Source organism: Erinaceus europaeus, chromosome 3, assembly GCF_950295315.1.
Source record: "Erinaceus europaeus chromosome 3, mEriEur2.1, whole genome shotgun sequence".
NCBI lineage: Eukaryota > Metazoa > Chordata > Mammalia > Eulipotyphla > Erinaceidae > Erinaceus > Erinaceus europaeus.
Window position 1 is genome coordinate 1 of NC_080164.1, and position 25,355 is coordinate 25,355.

A 25,355-nucleotide genomic window follows, 5' to 3' on the forward strand; every position below is an offset into this window, starting at 1 on the left:
AAAATCAGATTGGGCTGGGTTCAAGACAAGTCACCAAAACCCCATTTCTGGGCTCCCATTGCTAGGCAACTTTCTGAGGACTGCCCTCTAGTAGGCCAGTTCTTAAGGTATGCCCATAATGTCATCACTCCCTCTGGGGCACCACTAGCTGCTCATTGGACAGCATCCATGTGGCCCACCTGCAAAGCAATTCAGCTGGAGCCTGATAGGATGCCTTATCAAGGGATTCCTCCCCAGAACAGGCAACTGGGCTCTCATTGACAGGATGCTCCCTGAAGCCCACCCTCACAACACTGCCTGTGCTGATAGACTTCCTTGTGCCAAGTCACTGAAGGTCACTGCTCCTGTTCTTTGATTGGCCGGCAGTCTAGAGGTGTTGGTATGCATGAGACCCCTTCTGTTTCATTTGGTTTAAATCCCCCCTGCTTAACACTATTCTATTTACATAACCACTTCATTCTATTTACATAACCACTGTTAACAAGTTCCACCCACCCTCCAGGGCATTTGTGGTTCAGTGATAGGATTCTCACCTAATCTGCCCCCTCTTTGTCACACTCTGATTTTCACCAGTCACTTTTCTCTCCACCCTCTCTATGTCACATCCTGTTTCCACCCTACTTCGCAAGTATATATAAAGACAGCATTGTGAGTTTTACAGTACTTTACCTTGAGTTTAGCTTAGCTCGGCTTAGATTGTGCTGCGTCCTGCATGAATAAAGAGATACTGCCTACAGCTCAACCATAAGTCCCTGGTCATCTGTTACCCGCCCGTGAAGCCAGCCCGGCGAAAACAACATAACCCGTCGAAAACAACAGAGAGGTACGCCCAGACAGCACTCAACTCTTGCTCATTAATGTCAGTCCCAAGGACCTCCTGCTGTATGCTGACTGGCCTATTTCTGCAAACACAACACCCACAACTCCTATATAGGCTCATATTGCTGCACTGTTTTCTGAGGCCGCTCCTCTACATAGTGCCTATGCTCTGATAGGCCAGGCTCTTTGGACATGCCCAGAGACCAAGCTGGCACTACACTTGGCCACTGATTCTAGGGCACTTACCCTATGCCTCAGCATCACACTTCTTTTGTCCCCTTGTGGACACTCAGCACAGTGCAGCTGAGCATGGGAATTCACAAGCCCTCAATGGAGTCTTACTAGAATGAGAAACTCCATACACTTTGAAAGCCAAATGGGAAAGCCCTACACACTAGAGGAAAGAACAGATGTCATATGGGAGCCTATGTGCAATACAAACCTTGACATCCATGGGGCAAAAAGCCTGAGCTCTCCTCATTCTGTAAAATCTCTACACAAAATTATGTGCCTAGCTGCCACATTGTGGACACACAGCAGAATGCAGCTGAGCTCCCCCCATGGCATGCTCAATTGAGCTTTCACAGAAAACTACATAAAGCATGGGAATGGGAAGAAGAAAGGTGCAGATCGCTTTGGAGAAGAAACAGTATCAAGAATCCAATACCATTCATCCATGCAAAAGCACTTGTGCAGAGTGAACTGCCTTTGCCATGGCACAACCCAGGTTCAAGGCCAGTCCCTAAGACACTGAAACAGGCTTTTGTACTGTGGGATACTTCTCTGTATCTATCTCTCTCTGTTTCTGCCTATCACACTCTGATTTTCTGATTTTCTCTCCCTAATGTAAATGAAATATTAAATTTTTCCATATAATAATGGAATTTTAGGGGAGTTGGGTGGTAGTGCAGCGGGTTGGGCACAGGTGGTGCAAAGGACCTGCATAAGGAATGTGGTTTGAGACCATGGATACCCATCTGCAGGAGTCGCCGCAGGTCTCTGCCTCTCTCTCCCTGTCTTCACCTCCTCTCTGTATTCTCTCAGCCCTATCCAACAAGAACAACAACAACTTCAAGAACGATAAAGAGGGAGTCGGGCTGTAGAGCAGAGGGTTAAGCGCAGGTGGCGCAAAGCACAAGGATCCTGGTTCGAGCCGCGGCTCCCCACCTGCAGGGAAGTTGCTTCACAGGCGGTGAAGCAGGTCTGCAGGTGTCTATCTTTCTCTCCTCCTCTCTGTCTTCCCCTCCTCTCTCCATTTCTCTCTGTCCTATCCAACAACGACAACAACAATAATAACTACAACATTAAAACAACAAGGGCAACAAAGGGAATAAATAAATAAAATAAATATTTGAAAAAAAAAGTACGGGACTTTGATCAGGTCCCTCTAAAAAAAAAAAAGAACAAGGGAAACAAAAAGTAAATATATATTTTTTAAAAAATAATGGAACTTTAGGGACAGGGGCACTGTTGCAGCTGGCTAAGGTAACATAGAATGATGCACAGGGTACAAAGTAGAAAATGCAACTTCTTGGGTGTTGGGCTGTAGTGCAATGGGTTTAGTACATACAGCCTAAAGTGCAGAGTCCGGCCTAAGGATCCCGTTTTCAGCCCCCTGCTCCGCACCTGCAAGGTGTTGCTACTTTCTCTCACCCAGTTTTCATTTCTCTTTCCTATCCATGACAACCACATGAATAACAATAATAACCACAAAAATGATTTCTAAAAAAGGGCAACAAAAATAGGGGGAATAGCCTCCAGGAGCAGTAGATTCAAGATGCAGTCACCAAGAGCCAGCAATTCTAGAGGAAAAAATGCACCTTACACAGCCTATAATGATCCTGGATCCATATTCTAAGTGGGATAAAATAGAAAAGCTAGCAAGGGTGGGGATGGAATACTGAGTTCTGATGTTGGGAATTGTGTTGAATTAAATCCCTCTCATCCTATGTTCTGGCCAATATTTCCCCTTTATAAGTAAAAATTTAAAAAAGAAGTCATAACATTTATACCAACACTCCTGCAAATGTCATTTCCCCCTAAGCATGAGCAACCCACAGCAATGGCAAATTACATAAAACAGACTATATAAAAAGCAGTTATGTTGATCAACCACAGTTAACATCATCTAATATAAGAAACTTGTTTGAAAGGAAAACCAGGCATGCATAATAAGTTATTTCATGTAAACACATTAGCAAAGACACAGTGAAACATAGTCCAGAATGACAAAACACTTTCACAATTAAATTCTTATCAATAACCTCGAAATCAAAAAAAAGGCCAGAGACATTTTTTTTTAAATATTTATTGATGTGGTGTAGTGCAGGTGATGATAAGTGGAAGACAATAGAACAGGTATGCATGAGGTTCTGAAACTGATATAGAGAACTACAATGATATTCTGTTTTTTTCAGAGAGGTAAGCAGAAAGAAAATCCAGAGTATGACCCCGAATGACTAGTGAAGGATTGAACTTTCAACCTCATAAAGACAACAACTATACTCAATTTGAAAGACACACCTTTTGATACATGAATTATTTTTGTGTAAAACAGTTTTGTAGGATATATCAGGAGAATTTAATGAAGTAGCACTATCTCTGAATCTCCCTATCTCAACCTCCCTATTCTTCTTAATATCTCAGTATCAAATGATAAATAAAGAGAACATTTTAAATAGCAGACATTATAAATAAGAAAGGTATGGGGGTATTTGGTGCAAGACCTGGTTATGTACACACATTACAGTGATCAAGAACCCAGTAAAATACCATGGTCCCCACTAGCAGGGGAGGAGCTTCATGCATGTGGAAGAAGGGCTCTAGGTATGTGTCCTTATTTGTATCCACACTCCCCTATCAACTTCTTACTCTCATATAATACATAAAACAGTTTTTTTTAATAAAAATGAAAGGGAGTGGGGCGTTAGCACAGCAGGTTAACTGCAGGTGGCACAAAGTACAAGGACTGGTGTAAGGATCCCAGTTCAAGACCTCGGCTCCCCACCTACAGGAGAGTTGCCTCAAAAGCAGTGAAACAGGTCTGTAGGCGTCTTTCTCTCCTCCTCTGTCTTCTCCTCTCTCCATTTCTGTCTGTCCTATGCAGCAATGATGACTACAACAATAAAAATAACAAAATGGAATAAATATTTTTTAAATAGATAAATAAATAAAAGCAAATAAAAATGAAAAAGAAATTTAAACTGCAAACCTGTAAAATGTCATATACACTGGAGGCCAAGTACAGAACAAAAATTTATAAGTATATAAGAAAGGTAGTGCAATTGGAACCCTAAAGTAAATGGTACATTTTGTAATTACTGTTTACAATATTTATACACCTGCTGATTAGTGAAAAAATATACTTAGCACCTCACTACCAAATGCTATGATGTATTGCTACTGTGACCTTTTGCTTAGCAATCATCCAGGCTCTGAAAGGTTTCCCGAACATTCCCTTGCAAGACATGTCAAACTCAGTAACACACTTAGGCAGGTTTCTGTGCTGTAGTCTCTCTCCCTCTCTCTCTCTCTTCCCTTCTCTTCATTGGCATGTGAGTGTGTGCTTGGGTGTGCTGTTCTATTTTTATTTCCTTTTATAAGTGGTTAGAGACAGAAAAATTTGAAAGCATGGAGAGAAAGATATACACTCGCAGCCCTAGTCTAACATTTGTGAAGCTTTCTCCCTGAAGGTGGGGAACCAAAAACCTTGCACACTTCAATGTGTACACTTATCCACTTATGTGAGAGATAAAAGGGGATTAAGGAAGAATACTAGTTATAGAATCTGATTTAAAAGAATCTCCCTGGGATTCAAAAACAATCTGAGGACCAGGTGGTAGCACACCTGGTTAAATGCACACAATACAATGAACAAAAAGACCAAGGTTGAACATCCTGGTCTTCACCTGCAGGGGTAAAGTTTAACAAGTAGTGAAGAGGGCTGCATATGTTTCAGTCTCTTTCCCCTCTCTTATTTCCTCCTACACTCACTGTCTCTATATATGAAAAGTTAAATATTTTAAATAGAGTGACCTTCAGAAACCCAATCTCTAATGTTAAAAAAAGTATTAAAACAATTAATTAAAAGTATATGGCAAGAACTGGGAGAGAAATGACTACTGAAGAAGCCTGAAGTCTTAGTCCCCCTCTTGTGCTTCCCTCTTGTGGACACTCAGCAGAATGCAGCTGAGCAAGAGAATTCACAAACTCCCAATGGTGAAGCCCCATCCACTTGGAAAGCCAAATTCGGAATCCCCATACCTAAGAGGAAAGAACAGATGTCTAGGGGAGTCTATGTGTAACTCAAACCTTGACATGCACTGGGGACAAATCCTGAGCTCTCATTGCACAAAATCTCTACAGTTATGTGCTTTGCTGCCTCCTTGTTGTAATAAAACAGAATGAGGGGAGTCGGGCAATAGCGCAGTGGGTTAAGTGCATGTGGCGCAGAGCACAAGGACCTGTATTAGGATCCCACCTGCTACCCACCTGTAGGGGAGTCACCTCACAGGCTGTGAAGCAGATCTGCAGGTGTCTATCTCTCTCTCCCTGTCTTCCCCTCCTCTCTCCATATCAACAACAACAACAACTATGGAAAACAATAAGGGCAACAAAAAGGGAAAATAAATTTATTAAAAAAAAAGAATGCATCTGCATTCCCCTTGCCACTCTCAGTGGAGTCTTCACAGAAAAATACACAAAGAATGGGAATGGGAACAAATAAGGTGAGGGTTGCCTTGAAGATAAAAACTTACAACAGTATCCAGAATCCAATGTGCCATTCATACATGCAAAAGCACTTGTGCAGTGTGAACTTCCTTTGTCATGGCACAACCCGGGCTCAAGCCCAGCCCCCAAGACACTGAGACAGGTTTTTGTGATGGGGATTTGCCTATCAGCCTACCTCTCACACTCAAATCTCTGCACTGGAACATGAGTATAAATATGCATATATGTACTCTCATGTTTTCATTTATTGATTATTGGATGTCTCCATCTCTCCCTCTACTTGTTGTCTCGATACAGGAAAAGTGAATTATAAAGAGAATAATCTTCAAAAACAAATCCCCAATATGTCAAAAGAAAGTAACAAAACAATTAACAGGCAGGGGGTAGATAGCATAATGGTTATGCAAACAGACTGCCAAGCCTGAGGCTCCAAAGTCCCTGGTTCAATCCCCTGCCCCACCATAAACCAGAGCTGATTGGTGCTCTGGTGAAAAAATAAGTAAAATAAAATAAATTAACAGTTAAAACTACATAGCAAGAACTGAGACATACCTGCACTGATAGCCACAATTATATGCCACTATTTTTTGAATTGATAAAGACATAGCAAAATGTAGAACATGTGCATCAATATGTCTTCCTATAAGCTGGGGAAACAGCTTAATGGTGATGCAAGAGAATCACATCAGAGGACATAATTCCCCTGGACAGGAGACTGGAAAGGGGCCTAAAGGCAAAAGCAGAAGAGGGTATCCTACCTGGGGCTTGTAGTCTGATGTCAGCAAGCACCACCACCCAGACTGAGAAACCACCCCCTCGCCCGTGGTGATCACAGTAGCACCCTTTGGAGTCTGTGACAGAGCTGGGGGATGGGGCAGGAGGGGCACAACACACAGCCACCACCCAGCACAAGGAGAAACCAGAAGCATAGAAAGCAGCAGGGCAGAAGACAGGCAGCTGGGGCTAGTGAGGGGCTAGGCCACAGGCAGTCTACCTAATCCCAGGCAGGTATAAGTGCCTCCCACAGCCCTCAGGAGGTAACCTCAAAGCCCTCAGCAGAAGCATGGCTGAGCTGCAGGTGGAGAACTGGGGATGAGGGAGGGGGCTTCAGCCTGCCCTGGGGACAGCCTCTGAGCCCAGCCCTCAGCAGAAGCATGGCATGGTTGTGGGTGGGGAATTGGGCAGGGGAGAGGGGGATTCAGCATAGCTGGCTCCTTGCACCTGAGCACCCATTCCCTGGGGACAACCTCCTACCCAAGACTCAGGGTCCAGGGGGGCATGCCCCCTTCCAGTTCCCCCCCCCCACGGAGCTAAGCTCAGGGGCCCTGCAAGCTCCTAAAAGCTAGTGGGATATCAGCCATGTGTTCCTCCAATAGGGGGAGGTGTGCTGGAGGCCCCCCTCTCCTCCAGGGACCAGGCTTGACCTTGAAAGGAGAGCTACTCCTGGGAGCAGGAACTCCTGGGCCTGACCTGCCAGGGCTTTGAGGTGCTGGGAGACCCTGCTCAATCCCTCCAGGAGTAGTTGGAAGGTCCTGAGTTCAATCCCCGACATCACATGTAGCAGATTGCTGTCTGATTGTTTCTCCTATCATTTCTCATGAGTCAATAAATAAAAAATTAAATATTTAAAAACACATCACCATAAAGAATATACAGTCAGGGATTATTTCTATACTTCATTAAGTATCAACGTAATCGGGAGTCGGGCGGTAATGCAGAGGGTTAAGAGCACGTGGCACAAATTGCAAGGACCGGCATAAGGATCCCAGTTCAAGCCCCAGGCTCCCCACCTGTAGGGGAGGCCCTTCACAGGTGGTGAAGCTGATATGCAGGTCTGTCTTTCTCTCCCCCCTTGTCTTCCCCTCCTCTTGATTTCTCTGTCCTATCCAACAAGGACATCAATCATAACTACAATAAAACAATAAGGGCAACAAAAGGGAATAAATAAATATCTGAAAAATAAAGATATCAACATACTCAAACAGATATGTAGGATATATTCTTCACAAGCCACTGTCATTACACCAGAATAAGAGTCTTATCGAAATCCTACAGTAAAATGATTTAAATTAATTATATTAATTATGTAGATTAAGAAACTTTAAACAAAGCCCAATGTGATTTGATATACTCAGTCTTTAAATTAGAATGAAAATAGCATTGTAAAAAGATAGATGTTTTTGAAAGCAGTCTTAATATCTATTCCTGAAATCAACATCAAGTTTAGAATAATGAATTTATCTAGTATTGCTTTATAATTTTTTTAAATATTTATTTTATTTATTCCCTTTTGTTGCCCTAGTTGTTTTATTGTTGTAGTTATTATTGTTGTTGTTGGATAGGACAGAGAGAAATGGAGAGAGGCGGGGAAGACAGAGAGGAGGAGAGAAAGACACCTGCAGACCTGCTTCACCTCCTGTGAAGCGATTCCCCTGCAGGTGGGGAGCCAGGGTTCGAACCAGGATCCTTATGCCGGTCCTTGTGCTTTGCGCCACCTGCGCCTAACCCGCTCCACTACAGCCCGACTCCCTGCTTTATAATTTTTATTTATTCATTCCTTTATGGGATATAGATTACAAAAAAAAAACAGGGAAAGGCAAGATAGAATACTTCACCACTTATCATGCTCCTACTCTGCAGTTGGGGACAAGGGTTCTTGATCAGAAATCCTCAGAAATGCTAACATGTTGTCAGTGAACTGTGGCACCACCTGTGCTCTCCCACAATGCTTTTTATTGAAACTTTATTGCAAATACCAGAAACACCTATTTCTCACAGATATTATCAGTTAAACCCAAATAGCTAATCCCTGGCGGATCTAAGCCGTGGCCCTCAGGAGGCACATTGCAGCCCTCATCAGAAGCATGGCGGGGCAGCAGGTGGGGGAACTGAAGATGGGGGAGGGGGATTCAGCATGGCCGGCTCCACGCTCCTGAGCATCCATGCCCTGGGGACAGCCTCCCAGGCCAGCCTCGAGGTCCAGGGGACACGTGCCCGCCGGTGCACCCCTTCCAGAGCTGAGCTCAGGGGCCCCGCAAGCTCCTAGTGGGACGGGCGGGATATCAGCCACCACGTGCTGCTCCGATGGGGGAGGTGCGGTGGGCCCCCTCTCCCCCGGGACCTTGGCCTTGGCCAGAGAGCTACTCCTGGGAGCAGCTACTCCTGGGCCTGACCCGCCAGAAGTCTGAGGCGTCAGCCACCCTTCTCGATCCCTATGGGAGGTTTCGAAAGCCCCCGACCTGGGTGTCCCGGCCAAGTGGAGCCCGAATCACCCCGCGTGACCACCCAGGGCCGGGCGCAGGATTCATGGGCCCCAATTTCAGGCCACCAAGCCGCGGTGAGCGGCTCAGAGGATCTATCAACCGCCTGGCGCCACCTTCCCTCCCGCCCCCGTTGCTCCACGCCCTGGACACTCACCTCGCACTCCAGTCTGGGCTCTCCACCGCCGCCTTCCAACTCCCTTCTTTGGCCACATGGAGGGAAACGGGGCAAAAAAGAGGTAAAAAAACAGGTGGGGTACCGCATAATGGTTATGCAAAAGAGACTTTCATGCCTGAGGCTCTCAAGTCCCAGGTTCAATCGCCCACACCACCATAAGTCAGAGCTGAGCAGTGCTCTGCTAAAAAAATAAATAAAAATAAATAAAAGGGGGGTTCCTGTTCCGCAGCGGGCAGAGTGATGGAAGTGAAGCCAAGGGGCATGGGCTGAACGCAGCGCCCTGAACTTCATGGAGGGCCACGGAAGGAGGTGGCGCCAGAGCCAAGACCCCGGTGGGGGAACAAAGAGGTACCTGACTGTAGGGAGACAGCCGCGGGGGGGAGGCCTCTGCCAGGACACCTGGGGAGGAGCCGCCACCACTGGGCAGGAGGTGGCGCAGGAGAGGGTGTGGGACCTCATGGAGAAGCTGTGCGGGGGCAGGACGGCGCGGCAGGAGGAAGGTGAACAGGCTGCAGCCCGCGGGGCAGGCAATCAGTCCGGCCTGGGATTAATTGCTTGAAGAGGGAGCCCCGCCCGCCCCCCGTGCCGCGCCATTGGCCCAGGTGCAGGTGGCGGAGGAGGGGCTGATGGATGGCCGTGAAGATTCACCTTGAATGTGGCCATGGAGCCCCTCCCAACCCCGCCTACAGCCCTGAGCTGGCCCCTAGGGGTCCTGCCGCCTGCCTGCAAGCCTGCTCCCCAGTCCCAAGCCAAGGCAACAACTTATTCTATTAATTATGTAGATTAAGAAATGTTAGGGCAGAGGATAGATAGCATAATAGTTATGCAAAGAGACTCATGCCTGAGTCTCCAAAGTCCCAGGCTCAATCCCCTGCACCACCATAAGCCAGAGCGGAGCAGTGCTCTGGTTAAAAAAAAAAAAAAACTTTAAACAAAACCCAATGCGATTTGATATACTGTCTTTAAATTAGAGTCAAAATAGCACTGTAATAAAATATATGTGCTTTACCACTTATTAAGCTCCTACTCTTCAGTTGGGGTGTAGGGTGCTTGATGGGAAAACCTCAGAAATGCTAACATGTCAGTGAACTGTGTGCTCTCCCACAATGCTTTTTATTGAAACTTTACTGCAAATACCAGAAACACCTATTTCTCAAAGATATTATCAGTTAAACCCAAATAGCTAATCCTCGGCGAGTATAAGGGCCTCCCCCGGCCCTCAGGAGGCACATTGCAGCCCTCATCAGAAGCATGGCTGGGCAGCAGGTGGGGGGGAACTGAAGATGGGGGAGGGGGATTCAGCATGGCCGGCTCCACGCACCTGAGCATCCATGCCCTGGGGACAGCCTCCCAGACCAGCCTCGAGGTCCAGGGGACACGTGCCCGCCGGGTGCGCCCCTTCCAGTCACCCCCCACGCAGAGCTAAGCTCAGGGGCCCCGCAAGCTCCTAGTGGGGCAAACTCCTAGTGGGACGGGCGGGATATCAGCCACCACGTGCTCCTCCGCTGGGGGAGGTGTGGTGGGCCCCCTCTCCCTCGGGACCTTGGCCTTGGCCAGAGAGCTACTCCTGGGCCTGACCTGCCAGAAGTCTAAGGCGTCAGCCACCCTGCTCGATCCCTTCGGGAGGTTTCGAAAGCCCCCGACCTGGGTGTCCCGGCCAAGTGGAGCCCGAATCACCCCGCGTGACCACCCAGGGCCGGGCGCAGGATTCATGGGCCCCAAGTTCAGGCCACCACGCCGCGGTCACCGCAAAGGATGGTGGTTCAGAGGACCTACCAACCGCATGGTGCCACCTTCGCTCCCGCCCCCATTGCTCCACGCCCTGGACACTCACCTCGCACTCCAGTCTGGGCTCTCCACCGCAGCCTTGCAGTTCCCTTCTTTGGCCACACGGAGGGAAACGAGGCAAAAAAGAAGTAAAAAAGCAGGTGGAGGTACCGCATAATGGTTATGCAAAAGAGACTTTCATGCCCGAGGCTCTCAAGTCCCAGGTTCAATCGCCCACACCACTATAAGCCAGAGCTGAGCAGTGCTCTGCTAAAAAAAATAAATAAAAATAAATAAAAGGGGGGTTCCTGTTCCGCAGCGGGCAGTGATGGAAGTGAAGCAGAGGGGCATGGGCTGAACGCAGCGCCCAGAACTCCCTGGAGGGCCACGGGAGGAGGTGGCGCCAGAGCCAAGACACCGGTGGGGGAACAAAGAGGGAGCCGAGCTGAGGCCGCGCTACCTGACTGTCGGGAGACAGCCGCGGGGGGGAGGCCTCTGCCAGGACACCTGGGGAGGAGCCGCCACCACTGGGCAGGAGAGGCAGCACAGGAGAGGGTGCGGGCAGGACGGCGCGGCAGGAGGGAGGTGAGCAGGCTGCAGCCCGCGGGGCAGGCAATGAGTCCGGCGTGGGATTAATTGCTTGAAGAGGGAGCCCCGCCCACACCCCGTGCCGCGCCATTGGCCCAGGTGCAGGTGGCAGAGGAGGGGCTGATGGCTGGCCGCGAGGATTCATCTTGAATGTGGCCGCGGAGCCCCTCCCAACCCCGCCTACAGCCCTGAGCTGGCCCCTAGGGGTCCTGCCGCCTGCCTGCAAGCCTGCTCCCCAGTCCCAAACCAAGGCACGCCCAGATGTCCCCGCCAGCCCTGAGCTAGCTGAGGTGCCTGCAGCATGGTGCCCTCTGAGAGGGAAGAAGTCAGCAGCCCAACCCAGGCTGCCCCCACACCTATCTCTAGCTGCTGTGGGGTCACCTCCCCTCTGCATCTGTTTAATAAAGACACAGAGAGGGCAGAGGAGATAGCATAATGGTTATGCAAAAAGACTCTGCTGCCTGAAGCTTCAAAGTCCCAGGCACAATCCCCTGCATTACCATGAACTGCAGCTAAGCAGTGCTCTGGTAAAAGAAAAAAAATCTTACTAATGCCAAGAAGATCCCACTCCACTGCCTGATCAAGCACTGGAATTCATGCCTCCCATACTGAGCAAAGACCCAGGTGGGAAAACAAAGAGGGAGCCTAGCTGATTGATTTTCCTCTGTCCTGTCCAACAATGACAACAATAACTACAATGATAAACAACTAGGGCAATAAAAGGAGAAAAACAGCCTCCAGGAGCAGTGCAGGTACCAAGCCCGAGCAATAACCCTGGAGCCAAATAGAAAAGATAAATAATACAAACTTATGCTAGGCTTTAATGCACAATCCTTAGCCTGAGAAACTGTAACATCTCTTAATCCCTAATTAATAATTTAACACTTAGCCAGTAACATGAAAGCCAAGTAGAATTCATTAATACCACAGAGAATATTAGAGTACAGAAAACATAAGATGAAATACTCTTTTTTAAATGTTTTATTACTTTTAATGAGAGAGATACAGAGATAAATAAACAGAAACACCAGAGCATGGTTTAGCTCTGGTTTTAGATGGTGCTGGGATTGAACTTGAAGTTCAATGCTCTTTATAGTCATTATTGTTTCAGAATGAAGCGGTTGGGTTGATTAAACAGTGTATAACACTTTGAAATCTAAAACACAAGGTCCAGCATCATAAGATTCAGGGTGTCGGTCTGGGCCTCTGCTCATCTCTATCTTAATGAATAATTTTAGAGCTCTGTTATAGCAAAATAGCTATGCAAAAAGACTTCTATGTCTGAAGGTTCAATTCACAGCCTCCAACTGGTGCGCCCTGTGATCAGGACAGTGTATGGTTTCTCATTCCAGGCGGCACTGCTGACTGTGGACTAGAAGCCTCAAGCAGGAACCTCTGGCTTGCTTTTACCATTAGGCCCCCTTCCAGTCTCCTGTCCTGTGGTTGTGAGAGAGCAGGGGAGGGACAGGCCATAGAGCTGTGTCCTCAATTCTGTGAGATTTCAGTATGTAATCTAGAGCCTCCCACATGCAAGGTCTGCACTCTGCCTGCAACACTACAGGGATTCAGGCCTGGTCATCTCAGCCCAGCCTTCATGCTGTCTCCCACCCCACATTCAATGTTCCTAAGAGTGTTAGTATAGTACAAGAGATAAGAAAGGGGGAGAGAGGGAGGGACACCACAGCACTGCCTCGTTTGAGTTTTAAGTTGCAGGTTTCACTGGCTTTACCACCTTCTCTGCTCATTAAATTCTGTTTATTGTTTAGTCTACATTTTGCATTATTCTTTTGAAACTATGTTATTTATTTGGAAGACACAGATCAGTTGTGGTGATAGAGACCTGTAGCACTGTTTCACTTTTTGTGAAGTTTCCCCCCTGCTTGGTAGTACTGAGGCTTTAACCCAGTGCATTATAACATGTGTGCAGCACTCTCCTTCCCCTACTGTATTTATTTTTCTACTAGAACACTGGTACACTCCAGCTCATTGTGGCAAAGGGAATAGAGCCTGTGACTTTGAAACCTCAGACATGAGATTCTTATTGCATCATCACTGTGCAGCCTCCACCATCCTGATGAGTCTCAGCTGGCTGTGCTTACGACTAAATTTCCCATAAGTAACTTCGTGCCCCACCTGCAGTGAGTCAAATTCAAGAGTGAAGCTTGTTCACAGGTGTATATCTTTTTGTCCTCTCTCCCTAACCCTTCTATTTTTTATAGTCTATCTAATTAAAATGAGAAATAATGGGAGTCGGCGGTAGTGCAGCGGGTAAAGCCACGTGGCGCAAAGCACAAAGCACTGGGGTAAGGATCCGAGTTCGAGCCCCCGGCTTCCCACCTGCAGGGGAGTCGCTTCACAGGGGGTAAAGCAAGTCTGCAGGGGTTGAATATCTTTGTATCCCCCTCTGTCTTCCCCTCCTCTCTCCATATCTCTCTGTCCTATCCAACAACAACATCAATAAGACACAATGACGATAAAACAAGGGGGGAATTTAAAAAAAGAAATATTAAGAAATAAAATGAAAATATGGCCACCAGGACTAGTTCATCCGTACTTGCTGTGCCACAGTAATAACTTTGTTGGCCATAAAAAAAGAGAAATTTCTCTTTGTTCATAATTTCCACATCCAATGTAAACCTGTTTTAAAGCTCTCTCTCTCTCTATATATATATATATATATATAGAGAGAGAGAGAGAGAGAGAGAGAGAGAGCTCAGAAGTATACCTCAGTGTGTTAGGGACTAGGCTTCATCCTTGGTTGTGCCCATGACAATACAAGTTCACTCTGTGATGTGTGTATTTCAATATGTGTGCCACTGCTTGGCCTAGCAAATCCCCTCAGCACAAGTGCTTTTGCATGAATGAATGGCACATTGGACTCACAAAACTGTCTTTCTTTCCCGAAGTCATTTCTCAACATGGCTCTTCCCATGCCTGTGCTTTCTGTCATTTTATAGATGCTATTGGGGAGTCGGGCGGTTAAGCACTGCAGTTAAGCGCAAGCAGTGCAAAGCACAATGGCTGCCTCAAGGATACCCGTTCGAGCCCCCAGCTCCCCACCTGCAAGGGAGTCACTTCACAGGCGGTGAAGCAGGTCTGCAGGTGTCTATCTTTCTCTCCCCTGCTGTCGTCCCCTCCTTTATCCATTTCTCTCTGTCCTATGTAACAATGACAACATCAATAACAACAATAACTACAACAACAATAAAAATACAACAAGGACAACAAAAGGGAAAATAAAGATTAAATATAGATTCCATTGAGAGTTGCCAAATAGGAGCACAGCTACATTCTGCTGTGTGACCACAAGGTGGCAGCAACCCATGTACTTCTGTGTATGTGTTTTGTAAAATGAGAGTAGATCAGGTATTGTCGACTATAGATGTCAAGGTTTGAATTGCACACACGATTCCCAAAAATCATTCTTCTAGGGTGTATTGATCCCCCGTTTTGCTTTCTAGGTGGATGGGGTTTCTTTACTGGTCTAGGGAGACTCCATTGGGAGCTTCTGAATTCCTGTGCTCTGCTGAATTCTGTTGTATGTCCACAAGAGGGCAGCACAAAAGCAGAAGAGAGATTCCTTGAAGGCTCCCTAGAGGCACTTGTCAAGGAGATTACTGACAGGGCTTCTGAGCATGGCTGAAGAGCATTGCCTATCAAAGTGCAGGCATCATCTGTAAGGCGGGTCTCAGAAAATAGCCCTCCAATGAGAACCCAGATAGGGGCTATGGGGTGCATGTTTAGAAGAACAAGCCAGTAAGAGTCCAGCAAAGGGGCCTTATAGACCTGATCAGGGAGTGTGAGGGGTGGGCTGGGAAGGCTGTCTTTCAGTCTTCTGATCTATCAAAAACCAAGAATACTGACCTTCCTAGGGGGTCCCTAAGAACTATCCAATCAGCAAAGGTAGTGGGCCAAGGGTTGGGCTCAGAACAGCTGGCCTAAGAGAGCCCAGGTGCCTACACTTGGGGGCATGTATCTGAAAACCAGCCAATCAGAGTCAAGCAGAAGTGCTTCAATGGGTCCTCACAGAGGTATTAACAAGGAACTTCTGGGGAGCACAATGTAGGTGGTTCTGGACATTAAATGCCAATCACTCAGGAAGAGTACTGACCCTTCCAGTCCCTGGGTGGATCCAGGCATCCCTGGCTAATGAAAGTACAGTAAAGTCAAGCTGGCATGCAGTCCCTGAACATTCTAGGGCTGCCAGGGGTTTAAGAGCTGGCCTTGGGGAATCCAGCCATCTCCTGATAAATGTCAGCAGGCACTAAGTTTCTGTTAAGAATTTCAAGAACTGACAGTGCCTGGCTCCTGCTAGCAAAGGAAATTTGAAACACCTCTTACAGCTTTGGCCCTGAGGAGATACGTAGGAATCCCTCCTGGAGCCTTCAGGCTGGCTGACTCCTGACCCCAGGTTATTGGCCCAGAGATGTGCTCCTAGTTTAGTGGCCTTCTAGCCATAGGTGAGAATATTGCCTAGACAGAAGAAGGAAGTTCAAGTTTCAAAACAATTTGACCTCATGAGGCACTTGGAAAAGACATTTCACATCAGAAGTCAGGTCAATCAAAGCACCCTCTTTCTAAACCCTGGAAGCTTCAGATTTTGTGTGGAAAACTTGTCACTTGTGTGGTCATCAGTGCCACATATCCTTCAAATTCGACACACATATGGGGAAAATGTAATGTGCCAGTGGCATGTAGTTTCACATCTCTTGACCTGGCCTCTCATGGGATAAGGAGAAGGACGCTGTGCAGGAGGCAGAGGAGGGCTGGAATTGCAAACAGCAAATTTTGCAGTGTAAACTACCTTTGACATAGCACAACATGGTTAATAATACCCTAAGGCAGGAATAAAGAAACAACAGTGATAACCAACACTCTACCACACACACACACACACACACACACACTCAATTTTTCCTGAGATAACTTGGATTGGAGTTGCTGTATTGTCGCCAAGTAAGATGTCAAAGTTTCATGGGTGGAGAGGGAAGTGTTAAGTTTCTGGAATATGAAGGAAGAGAAGTGCCTAGAGCCGTTAGATAGTTACATAGTTAACGAAGGGAGCCTGGGTGGAGGGACACCTGGTTAAGTTCACAGAAAACAATGTGTCAGGACCCCATTTTGAGCCCCTTGTCACCACTTACCTGGCTGAGGAAAAGCTGAGCTAGTGGCAAATCAGAGCTGCAGCTGTCTCTCTGTCTCTCTTCCTCTCTTCCTGATTGGTTCCCTGCCCTATCAATTTCTGACCATCTCCTAGTAAATAAGAAAAATTAAAATAATGTACATAAATACAGGAAAAGTGAGAAATATTATCCCTGTGCCCACTGTTATATTTAACTGCTGAATGTAAACCATTCACCCCCAGTAAAGAACAGTGAATTATTGAGGTTACAAACATTTTAAGTAAAATAGTGACAATTCTTTAAGCCATGCAATTCAAATCCATTGTGCATTGGATGTCACTAACATGAACTAAGATAATGTGTAGAGTTTGTGACAGGAATTGTATTGTGCATCAAAAGATCCCTAAAATTACAAAATAAAATATACCAAGCAGAAGAAAATACTCCCCATGGGATACCTGTCTAAATAAATAAATATGCAAATAAATGGGGAGGATCTAGGAAAAATTTTGGAAAACACTTAAAAATGAAAAGCTCAAGAAGAACAGATGATGGCAGTATTGTCCAGACAGACTGCTGAGAAACTGATGACTGCTTCAGAAGTTCCCTGACACTTCAGTGTTCAGGGAATTGAAGATTTATGGAGAATGAAAACAAACACATATGTATTGAACCTTAGACTAGAAAATAAAGAGGCAATTTCTGTGCTATGATCATTACAATAAGGATACTGCTAGAAATGCTATTAGAAATGTTATTGGAAAGTTCAATTATTTATAATTGTAGTGAATCCTGCTCTAAGTATGTGGCCACTTATTTATGAAAAATGAGTCTCGTACAAACGTGGTATTTCCAGATTGAGATCAAATACATGGGTCATCAATTCTAAAAAAGATATATATATATATAGATAGATAGATATAGATATAGATAAATATTCACAAGCTCAGTGATAGTTAGCATATACCTGTATTGTGAATTTGCAGGTATAATTGCCACCCTCTCTAGTCCTGGCTGCTTCTCTGGGTGATATATATATCTTTATTATAAATTCTGAAAATACAGGCATGGATATGAGGAGACAAAATATGGCTTGTGCCAGAGAGACTTCCAAGGCTGAGGCTCCAGTAGCCAAATTGTAATCACCAACACAGCAAGCCAGAACTCAGCAGTGCTCTGGTAACTCTCTTTGTATATCTGGGCCTGTCAGTAAAATAAGGATATAAGTAAAATATTAATGAGTGGAGACAGAATGAGTGAGAACATTTGAGAGGCAGAGACAGAAATGTTGGAGAAGAACTAGACGCTGAAAGAAACCATAGCACCAAAACCTCCTGCTCTGCTTTCATTCTTGACAGGTTCAAACCTGGGTTGTAGAGATGGTAAGGCAGCAACTCTCATGCCCACAGACCCCCAGACCTACACTAGGCTTTCCATATAATTTTCTACCAGGCATGGACAAGTGTGAATATGTGTGTGTGCATGTGTGTATGCATGTGTGCCTGTGTGTGTGTGTGTGTGTGTGTGTGTGTGTGTGTGTGTGTGTGTGTGCTCAGAGCTCATCTATACTAGTCTCACTGCATGGCTGCTAGGTAGCCACCCTCACCTGCAACCTAACTACAGACACCCCACCTGGTCAGGGACAGGCCAGGTAACCCAGATTCTGCCTAAGTAGGAATGCATATGTAAAGGGACAGTCATGTCTGACTCTCCATAGTTCTCACTTTAATCACCTGCCTCACTATCATCCAGAAACTTTCACCCACAGGGAAAGCTGGGCCACCCCTCAGCATTCAAGGGCATGAGCCTGGCCAGTCCTGTTTGGCTGCCTTCTCAGCCTCCAGACTCTCAGTCCACTTCTCAGGGCATCAGACTACAAGCTAGCAAGCACCCAGGCAGAGCTGTATTTTCAACATGGATGGGAACTCTGCTTGAGCAAACAACAGTGGATGAACCCAACCCCTTACACCTACCCTTCAGGCTCTGCTAAGGAAATTGCTCCTGTAGCCTCTCACAGCCCTGAAAGATGTTGTCCAGGTATCCACACATCACACTCAGAGAGATTCCCAAAAGAGGGCTTGCATGAGTCTCCCATGCAATGTCGCTCTGCGGGCAAAAACCAGAAGTTTCCCTGGCCAGCACTTTGCTACGGAAAGACAAAAGACAAAAGGAAGATGTGTGCCTCTATTGGCTGAGTCAGGAGCTTCCAGTGGAAATCAAAGACGCACCCTCCTGAGTGCTTGGCTGCTTCTAACAAATGCACTTTGAAACACCTGTTAAAGCTTGGTCCCTAAGAAGATACTCAGGTATCCTTCCAGGAGCCTGTGGACTGGTTGACCTCTTGACCCCGGATCATTGGCCCAGAGTTGTGCTCCGAGTTTGGTGGGCCTTATGGCCATAGATGAGAATATTGCCTAGACACAAGAAGAAATTTCACGATGCATGCACTGACTTCCACTAAAGGCCCAGTGAAGAAGGCACGTAGACACAGTTCTTCTTCTAGCGTTTGCCCTTCTTCTGTAGCCAGTCAACAGCGTCAGGTTGAGCCTGATGTCAAGTTTCAAGACCTCCTTTGAATCTGGAGAGGTGGCAGTCATTGATTATGTGGGTCATAGTCTGTCTGTAGCCACAGGGGCAGTTCGGGTCGTCTCTGGCTCCCCAGCGATGGAACATAGCAGCACACCGGCCATGGCCTGTTTGATAGCGATTGAGGAGAGCCCAATCATAACGTGCGATGTCAAAGCCGGGTTGACGCTTGCAGGGGTCTGTGATGAGGTGTTTGTTCTTTACCTCAGCTGACTGCCAGCTCTGTTTCCAAGAGACTGGAACAGAGAAGTTCAGTGTAGGCATAGGGGACCAGATTGGGTGACGAGACGTCAAGCGTTGGACAGGGTGGGCAAAGATATTCGCTTATATTGGCAGGTCCGGTCGAGCGTAGACGTGGGAAATGAACTTAGATGATGCCGCATCCCGACGAATATCTGGCGGGGCAATGTTGTTAAGAACTGGCAGCCATGGAACCGGGGTGGAATGGATGGTTCCAGAAATTATCCTCATGGAGGAATATAATTTGGAATCGACCAAGTGGACATGGGGGCTACGGAACCCTACTGGGGCACAGTATTCTGCAGTGGAATAGCATAATGCCAGAGATGATGATCTTAGTGTGGAAGCACTCGTGCCCCATGAGGAGCTGGCCAGTCTTGCAATGATGTTATTCCTCGCGCCCACCTTTACTGCAGTTTTTATGAGATGTTTGTGAAATGACAGAGTGCGATCGAGAGTAACGCCAAGAAGACTGGCTGGGCTTCATGCCGGATTCTTGTATCACCAAGCTGCACAGTAAGCTCATGCGAGGCCGAGGCATGGTGTAGATGGAAAACAGATGATACCGTTTTTGCAGTGCTAGGGATTAGTCGCCATTTTTTACAGTAATCAGATATCAGAGACTTGTCTTTCGTGAGTGTTTCCTCGAGGATGTCAAACTTGGATGCCTGAGTTGCACAGCAGATGTCATCGGCGTAGATGAACTTCCTTGAAGAAGTTTCTGGGAGGTCATTGATGTAAATATTAAATAGCGTAGGAGCCAGAACAGAGCCCTGGGGGAAGCCACTTGAGACAAGTCTCCATCTGCTAGACTTGTCACCCAGATGCACCCGGAATCTTCTGTTTTGGAGAAGAAACGATATAGTGTTGGCCACCCATGGAGGCAGGCATCTTGAGATCTTGACTAGGAGACCACGGTGCCAGACCATGTCATAAGCTGCTGTGAGATCAACAAAGACAGCACCCGTCTTTAAATTCTTCTGGAATCCATTTTCAATATAAGTTGAGAGGGCTAGGGCTTGTTTGCAGGTAGATCTTCCTGGGCGGAAACCAGCTTGGGCGGGTGATAGGAATTTCTCTGTAAGATGAGAAATATGTGACACAGTGAGAGAGACAGAATGACAGAGACAGAAAAGGACAAAAATTCTGGCCCTGTGTTGATCAGTGCTGGAGCACTGAAGACATACTATCCATGTCCAATGCATACTTCTTATGAGTGGTATTGTTATTTTATGTTTCTGACGAAGGGGAACACTTCAAACATCTAGGTCTCAGCCACTCTGAAAGGCAACACTTGGCATGCAGCCCATTCTCCTAAACTGCCATTGCCTCTCCAAATTGGAAGTAGTATTAGTGATGCTCCAGCCAAGAGATGCAGGCTGGCTGATTGAATCCCCCTGGTCCAGACTCAGCCTGTCCTGTGTGCAGGTAACTATACTCTATTTCTTCTTTTATTTACATTTTCTTGTAGGACTTGGTGCACAAAAGGAGGAAGAGGTGAGCAGATGATTTGTCAAAGGTATCTTGTGTTAAGAGAGTTTTGAAGAGTGATAAGAAGAATATGAATTGCTCTGTGAGATGAATCTCAAGACTGTGGCTGGGAAGGGCCAGGTCACTCCCTATAACCACTATAATCCAGAGCTGAGCAGTGCTCTAACTAAAAGATACTGTTCAAATATCTGTATGTTATGTATGTGTATATATATATATATATATATATATATTAATTACACTGATGTAACCATTTTGTACAGTGGATTTGATATGACATTAAAACAATTGATTGTTAAAACCTGGAGAGAAACTTAGCATCAAGATAAGAATTGTGAAATGGAGTAATATATCCAAATCATTAGGTATATGCAGCTCCTATAGGACCGAGCAAAAAAAAGCTCGAGAAGGAACTTATCCAGGAAAGTCTCTACATGGACAGCCACCACAACAAGCTTCCTAGTCTGGGAACACACACAGAGCAGCTGCTAGTTCCCAGTGCAGGTCTCAGGGCAGAAACATCTCCCTATTCAGTGTATTTATATCTGAAAATAAGTAAAGTGACCAAGGGCCAAGGAGAGCAAGAATGGTGACAATATTCATCTGTAATCCATAATGTGCCAAATGTTATGTACGAAATCACCTTTGTCACAGTGATTCTGTGGTTCTCTCTTTCCCTCACACACACACACACACACACACACATGCCCACATCCACACAGGGATGCGCAATGGACAGCTTTTACAAGGCTGGGCACTGAGGGCACTGAGGGCCCTGAGGGCCATAGGCTGAACTCCACTTCACACTTCCTGGAAGCTCGCCCAGCCTTTAAAGGCCAGCTCTGGACTCCCATTGGCGGGTTTCCTTCAGAAGGCCCGCCCATAGGGAGAAACCAGGTTCAGATAGACCAGAGGCCTAGGAGACGCCCAAAACCACTGCCAACAATCTCATTGGCCAGTGTTATTGGCCACGCCCAGGAGGCTCAGTGCCCCTAGTCAGTGATTGGCCAGCGGCCTTGAGCACCGCCCACATGTCCCTGCAGTATGCTCATTGGACCACCACTGGAAGGCCTGCCCACCAGCCACTTTCACTCGACTCTGATTGGCCTGGTGTCCCGGGACACACCCCCAGCTACCTTATCTTGGCTCCCATTGGTGGGCTGCTCTCTGAGGGGGTGGCCTCTGATAGGCCAGGCCCTAGGGCATGCCCAGAAAGGTCACTGCCCCTGGCCCATGATTTTCCAGCCTCCTGGGCTCCACCAACAAGGCCCACCCTAGGTGCACATTGGACAGCCTCCCGAGGGCCTAGCCCCCAGGCACTTCTGCTGGACACTGATTGGCCAACATCCAGAGGCACGCCACCCAGAGCAGGCACCTGGGCTCTCATTGGTGGGATGCTCTCCTAGGCCCACCCTCGCAACTCCTCCTCAGTTCTCATTGGCCAGCTCTAGGTTCACGTCCCTGAAGATCATGCTCCTCTTCTATGATTGGTCAGCTGTCTCTATGAATACACACACGGCCTTCCCCTCATGCTCATTGAGCATGGGCTTTAAGGGCCGCCCCTGGGGACTTTCAGCCATCCTCTGAAGGCCCTGTTTCTGGACACACAACCCCCCACAGCTCCTGTCTTGGCCTTTTCTTAGGACACTGTCTGCACTAGGCTGGCCATGATCTTGGGGCACACCCAGAAACACTTTTGCCACTCTCCTTGGCCACTGCCTCCAGGGCACTTGCTCCAAGGAGCCTCAGTACTTCACTGGTGCTGCCCTCTTGTGGACACTCAGCAGAATGCAGCTGAGCACAGGGATTCACAAGCTCCCAGTAGAGTCATCCCAGAGTGAAACCCCATTCACTTGCAAAGACAAATAGGGGGTTCCCCCTACCCCACAGGAGAGAATAGATGTCTAGGGCAGTCTATGTCAATTTCAAACCTTGCTCTGCATGGGACACAAATCCCGGAGTTCTCCTCATTCCACAAAATCACTACACTCAACTACCGGATTTGATGCCACCTTGTGGACACACAGCAGAAGGCAGCTGAGCTCCCCATGCCACTCCCAATTGAGTCTTCACAGAAAATTACACACAGCATAGGAATAGCAAAGGGAAGAACCAAGGCGAAGATCACCTGGGAGAATGAACAACAGTATCCCGAATCCAATGTGCCATTCATACTTGCAGAAGCACTTGTGCAGTGGAAATTTTCTTTGTCAGAGCACAACCAAGTTCCAAAACCCCCCCCCCCCCACGTGGATCAAGGTTTTGATTCCCTCACAGGTTCCTCCAAAAGTATTGGTGGCAGAGGCTAAGTGGCTGAGTTCCAAGAAGCCAATGGTGCTCTCAGACTCCATCCCTTGTTCCGATCTCATTGATCTAGGGCCAGAACTTCCCCCACCTTATTCCGCAGGTACCAGAGGACAGAACAACCACCCTCCCTGTCAACATCCAACAGTTCCTCTGCCTCAAGATAAGGGAGATCAGCACGCCACAGGACCTGCATTTGGCCTCCAGCCCCAGCAGGGGCAGAGGGAGCCCACATTGTCAGAACCCACTTCAGTCCCTAAGGCACTCCCGCTGTGAGCAGTAGGTTCCCCAGATGAGGAAGGGAACCAGACACTCTATTATTGGCCATTCTCTACCTCTGGCTTGTATAATTGGAAAACTCAGAACCCCCCTTCTCTCAAGACCCTAAGACATTGATTAACTTGTTATATTCTGTTATCTTTACAAATCCAACTACCTGGGATGACTGCCAGCAGCTCTTAGAGGTCTTGTTTACCACGGACGAGAGAGAAAAGATCCAGAATGAGGCGCGGAAAGCCATCCCTGGGCCCAATGGGAGGCCCACCCAAAATCCAGGCCTAATCGCAGTGGCTTTCCCATTGACCCGACCCTCCTGGGATTTCAATTCAGCAGAAGGTAGGGAGCGTCTCCATGTCTACTGCCAGACTCTAATGGCCCCGAGCAGCGGCTAGGAAGCCGACTAACCTAGCCAAAGTGGGGGACATGAGGCATGGACTGCAAGAAATTCCTGCAGCATTTCTAGAAAGAATCATAGAGGCTTTTAGGCAGTTCACACCCATGGACCCTGAAGCAGAGGAAAGCAAGGCAGCTGTGATAATGGCATTTGTCAATCAGTCGGCTTTAGACATCAGAAAAAATTGCAGAAGGTAGATCGACTAGGGGAAAAATCCTTGAGGGACTTGGTAGAGGTGGCAAAGAAAGTTTATAACAACAGAGAAAACCCTGAGGAGAGGGAGGAGCAGCTGAGGGCTGAAGAAGGAAGTACTGGGCTGCTGAAGGGAAGAAGCAGAGTAGGGAATTGACAAAAATCCTGTATGCCGTCACTCAAGGAGACAGACATGTAAGAGAAAGAGATAGGGGGTCAGGACAGAAAAAAAGAAAGAAGAAAAAAGGGGGGAGAGAGAAAAAGGTTAGAGAAAGACCAGTGTGCTTACTGCAAAGAGAAGAGACATTGGGCAAAAGAGTGCCAAAAGAAGACCATGACAAACAAACTTAAGCAGGTCCTGCTGGCACAGGAAGATAGTGACTAGGGATGTCTCGGTTCAGAGTCCCTCCCTGAGCCGCAGAGAACACTAGAAGTGGAGGGCAGCCTGTGAGCTTCCTGGTGGACACTGGGGCCCAACACAGTCCTCACCCAGCCGCTAGGACAATTAGACAATAAACAGAGCTGGGCACAGGGAGCCACAGGGAAGAAGATCTATAACTGGACTACTAAAAGAAGGGTTAACCTAAGCGTAGGCCAGGTCACACATTCTTTTATGGTCATTCCGGAATGTCCAGCACCACTACTAGGATGAGACCTCCTGAACAAGGTCGGGGCTAGGATACATTTTGAAAGGAAAAATTAGAGTAACTGACTGCCAAACTCAGCCCCTATAAGTCTTGACCATGTCATTGGTAGATGAATACCGCCTCTATGATACAGCAAAGGCTGGGGAAACCTTATCAGGATGGTGGCTGCAAGCTTATCTCCAGGCATGGGCAGAAACAGGGGGTCCCGGACTGGTAGTGAAACAGGCACCCCTGTTCATAGAACTTAAACCTGGGGCTGAACCAGTCCACATTAAACAATACCCAATGACATTGGAAGCAAGGGAGGGAATCACCCCTCACATAAAACACCTTTTAGATCTGGGAATATTGAGGCAACACAGATCACCGTGGAATATCCTTTTGCCTGTAAAAAAATTTGGAACTGGAGATTATCAGCCTGTACAGGACCTAAGGGAGGTAAATGACAGGACCATGGACATATACCCCACAGTACCTAACCCTTATACTTTATTGTTGGCTCTGACCCCAACTCATGTTTGGTATACTATACTAGAATTGAAAGATGCATTTTTCAGCCTGCCACTGGCACCTAAAAGCCAGGAAGTTTTTGCCTTTGAGTGGATCGAGGAGTCCTGTGGCATCACAGGACAGTTGACCTGGCATCGCAGGACAGTTGACCTAGACCAGGCTCCCTCAGGGATTCAAAAATTCGACTACTTTGTTCAATGAGGCACTACACTGAGACCTGAGTGAGTACAGAAATGCCCAACCCCA

At 47.1% G+C, this 25,355-nt stretch overlaps 1 pseudogene; it reads left to right on the top strand.

Annotated features, from left to right (window-relative positions):
• The first annotated feature begins 10,291 nt into the window (after window positions 1–10,291).
• Window positions 10,292–25,310, top strand: LOC132537522 (uncharacterized; annotated as a pseudogene).
• The last annotated feature ends 45 nt before the right edge of the window (window positions 25,311–25,355 follow it).